The 4724-nt window shown below is 39.3% G+C and overlaps 1 pseudogene; it reads right to left on the bottom strand.

The window, feature by feature from the left end:
• Positions 1–695: 695 nt before the first annotated feature.
• On the bottom strand, positions 696–2762 carry LOC101906021 (ubiquitin-fold modifier 1-like; annotated as a pseudogene).
• Between the last annotated feature and the right edge of the window lie 1962 nt (positions 2763–4724).

Raw genomic sequence — 4724 nt, forward strand, 5'->3', positions numbered from 1 at the left:
CCCCCACCCCCACCCCCCTGCTTTGTTCCCACTGTGTATCCAGAACCATCCCCTCTCCTGGCACTCATGAGCCTCACTGGCTGTGGCCTGCACACCCAGTCAGTCTCCAATTCCCCCCATATTCCTCACTCCAAATGTCTTCCATTTGCTCTCCATTCCTGGCCAATGCACATTTCCCAGCCTTTGTTGGGGTTATTTTAAGACCTTTCTAGACCCTAAGCATTCTTACTTCTGGAGGCTCCACCCCACATCAAAGAAGACATCCTAAACTGCATCCACTTCCCATCATTGAATATAATTTCCATCTAATAACAGAGGAATTGAGTTGCATATGACTGACATATGACTACTTTTTATAGACATTTAAATAAACATTTTTTTTTTTTATGGTGTAAGAAAATGTATTTTCACAAGATATGAATCATGTACCAATAAAGCACTTTAAACTAAATACACCACTTTGAAACATTTTGCACAAAGAAGTTACAGATCATATTTAATAACATGTCTAGTTCTATACAAGGAAATATTTTTAAGACCTGACTGCAATAAAATTTTCCAACCAAAGAACAAAAATTTTTAATTTATGAGACATCATAAAACCTATCTGTGTGACAAATCAGGCAGAATTCTGTGCTAGAAACAGAATGAGGGAAAATCTAAATAAGACAAAAAATTCAGAAAATAGGCATTCATAAATTTCTCATTAATGGAGGTTTAATGTTGTTAAAGACCAGGAGTCTTTAGGCATCAGAAAATAAAAATCTGCTTATAAAAATAAAAAATTCCACGAACATTAGTTAACATACTTTTCTACCTCAGCACAAATTTTTTTGCCCTTTACAATTCTGAAGACTGCTAGTCATTGTCAAATATCTGAACCATGTCTTAGTCTTAACCAATATCATCTTTCGGATACTGATTCTGTTGCATAATTTTTTTTCCCCAATGAACCTAGGGCCTATGCACATTTCAATAAAAATTGGTTTTAGAAATACTTTATTCATGAATAATTCAACACCTATATCTTGAAGCTTACATTTTCCAGGCCTCCAAAGTGCAAAACAGATACCAACCAACCAGGCCTGCCTCCAGAGACCTCAGCATTTAGAATACAGCAGGTCAAGTGCTGGTTCTCAATCACTATAAGCCTTCACCTTTCAAGATATGCAGAGATACTGATGCCCTCACTAAGGGCAACCATAATCTTCCCTTATGTGTATCTTTCTTTAAACTAAGAGAATTCCAAAAACCGTATGTTGACAATGCCTATGCTGTGCTTTCTCTGATCATCTTCAGCTCCTTATAACAATGTCAAGTATTTTGTTTTCCCTTCAGTTCTTTCCATTGCCTCTGTGGCTTTGTCTACCCAGTCTGGCCTTTTCTGTGACACTCTCGTTACAGGTTTCTGCTTGCCTTCCCTTTTGTTTCTTTCCTTCTTGCTAGAAGCCTGGTCATCTGGGCTTCCCCATTTTTCTTCCCTAGCTTCTTATTCACCCCACAACTATAGTCTTAATGCTTCCTTAAATGTTCGGTCTTCATTATGTATAACTAACCAGAATTTAAATTAGCATTTTTATGAGCTCTGTTGTGAACTTTCAGATGTTCTTCTTTACACTTTCTCCCTGAAGGCTATTTAGGATTATCTTAAAAAAGATGATGGTTTCTTGAGGATTCCTATTTTAAAGGTTGTTTTAAAAGAGATCAATAAAGGAATGCATAGTTCAACAACTGATGCTTCTACTTTATTCTTAATTTTCATCATTACAAGTACTGGAGTCTGCAAGATCATCGCTAAAACTCCTTGGTGTGAGATACCAACCAATTTTACCCATAAGGGCTAGATGGAAAATGCAATTTTGGGCTCTTTGATATCAAATTAAAATTTATTAAGAACTCAAGAAGTCTGAAACTTTAAAACAAGCTAAATGATAAGACAAGTTATTCATTGATATGATCCTTTACCATAAATGATATATAAGGAGGAATTCAACTATGTTTGTGTCTGTGAGTCAGATGCTATCAAGCCAACCGTCATGTGTGGATCCATAATCTTTTTTACATTTTTAACTCAGGGACAAGGAGGAAGATTCAGTAAATTTTAATTTTCCAGATGTTCTCAGAAAGAATGACCAGAAGCATCCTCCAGTTATAAGACACAGATGGTTGATCCATTCACCCCTGATGAACTACCTGTGTGTGCAGCGAGGCAGCAATGAAAGACTGATCCTCTGTGGTCATGGGGCCCTAGGCCGGGATGTGTTCTCTCCTCACATGAAGTGTGAACAAGCAGCATGGACAGATAGTCACCTTTCATTATGTCTTCAATTACTGGTATTTTCATAGGATTTCAAATGCCTGATTCCAATTTTACAATAACAATACCAATATTTACTCTGGAAGGGGGTTTTATGTTCCAAGCAGCAGATATTAACAATGTCCAACACGATCTCTAGAATTATTCGCAGTTCTGAACCGTGCTTTAGAAAAACATTTCCAGCAGTCTGTGCAGGATTTATTCCTATTCCATCATTGGTAATAATTGCACTTGTTGCTGCAGGAACTTTAAATTCTTCTGCTGCAAATTTTAACACTGCTGTGAAAGGTGTACTTTCGGGAACACTGAGTACTTTGTATGGCAGCCGCGGGTCCGACGTCAGTGTGATCTTAAAAGAAACTTTCGACATGGTGCCGCCGTTCGGGACCGAAACCTCGCAGCAAACCCGTGCTGAACCTCACACTTGCACCCTAGCGTCTCTTCCAACTCAGGTCCACGTCTCCTTCCGCAAGCTAAAATAATAAACATTTTAATTGCAATTTTAAAGCTTTCTTTTTATATTTTAGAATCAGAATTTCTTTTTAAAAGGAAGACACTTTTTTCTGGCCCCTGAGAATCTGATCTTGGGATTTGTCAGCCTGCATAATTGCATGAGCCAATTCCTTGTAATAAATCTCTTTCTTTTGGGTTCTGTTCCTCTGAAGAATCCTAACTAATATGCTACCTCAAGCCTTCAGTCTCTCATCACATATTCTACTCTGGGACTTCTGCAAACACTGTATGTCAGGAAGCAGAATGTGGAGGAGAAGGTTTCCAACTGCAATTCCTTCTTTCTCTCAAGGAAAAAAATGAGGCATTAATCACAGTATTATTCTTTTATTCTATGTTCAAAAAAAGAAAAAAGAAATGCCAGCCCAAATTTTAGCTGGCAGAATTAGAATAAGAGTTTCTACCTAATCCAGTAGAAATTTGGGGGAAAAAAAACAAGGTAGCAAGGGGTAGGAGAAGTGGCAATCGTGTCTGTTACTTGGAGTTTGGGGTTGACTTTGAGGCTCTTTATTGACTATGCCAAAGCCTTTGACTGTGTGGATCACAATAAACTGTGGAAAATTCTGAAAGAGATGGGAATACCAGACCACCTGATCTGCCTCTTGAGAAATTTGTATGCAGGTCAGGAAGCAACAGTTAGAACTGAACATGGAACAACAGACTGGTTCCAAATAGGAAAAGGAGTTCGTCAAGGCTGTATATTGTCACCCTGTTTATTTAACTTATATGCAGAGTACATCATGAGAAACGCTGGACTGGAAGAAACACAAGCTGGAATCAAGATTGCTGGGAGAAATATCAATAACCTCAGATATGCAGATGACACCACCCTTATGGCAGAAAGTGAAGAGGAACTAAAAAGCCTCTTGATGAAAGTGAAAATGGAGAGTGAAAAAGTTGGCTTAAAGCTCAACATTCAGAAAACGAAGATGATGGCATCTGGTCCCATCACTTCATGGGAAATAGATGGGGAAACAGTGGAAACAGTGTCAGACTTTATTTTTCTGGGCTCCAAAATCACTACAGATGGTGACTGCAGCCATGAAATTAAAAGATGCTTACTCCTTGGAAGGAAAGTTATGACCAACCTAGATAGCATATTCAAAAGCAGAGACATTACTTTGCCAACAAAGGTCCGTCTAGTCAAGGCTATGGTTTTTCCTGTGGTCATGTATGGATGTGATAGTTGGACTGTGAAGAAAGCTGAGTGCCGAAGAATTGATGCTTTTGAATTGTGGTGTTGGAGAAGACTCTTGAGAGTCCCTTGGACTGCAAGGAGATCCAACCAGTCCATTCTGAAGGAGATCAGCCCTGGGATTTCTTTGGAAAGAATGATGCTAAAGCTGAAACTCCAGTACTTTGGCCATCTCATGCGAAGAGTTGACTCATTGGAAAAGATTCTGATGCTGGGAGGGATTGGGGGCAAGAGGAGAAGGGGACGACAGAGGATGAGATGGCTGGATGGCACCACTGACTCAATGGATGTGAGTCTCAGTGAACTCCAGGAGTTGGTGATGGACAGGGAGGCCTGGTGTGCTGCGATTCATGGGGTTGCAAAGAGTCGGACACGACTGAGCGACTGATCTGATCTGATGTTTATGTGTAATGTGACTAGGATAGGACACTACTGGAAATTACAGGCAGGGCAAATTATCCTTGTTGGGCAGGATTCCTTTGCAGACATCCTTCACTGCTTCCAAACTCCATCAACAAAATCAAATATAATGTATGTGTAATAATTATGTAATAGATGTGTTGCGATTGACTAGCTGAGATGTTATTGCTTTCAGACAGATATTTTGATAAGTACATTTAATTGTGGCTACTTTCAGTTCTTCTAGTCAAACAGAGGACAGAGACGTAACTTAGCGCCAGAGGTACTAGCTGTGTGTGTAGG

The sequence above is a fragment of the Bos taurus genome, chromosome 6 (genome assembly GCF_002263795.3).
Source record: "Bos taurus isolate L1 Dominette 01449 registration number 42190680 breed Hereford chromosome 6, ARS-UCD2.0, whole genome shotgun sequence".
NCBI classification, from domain to species: Eukaryota; Metazoa; Chordata; class Mammalia; order Artiodactyla; family Bovidae; genus Bos; species Bos taurus.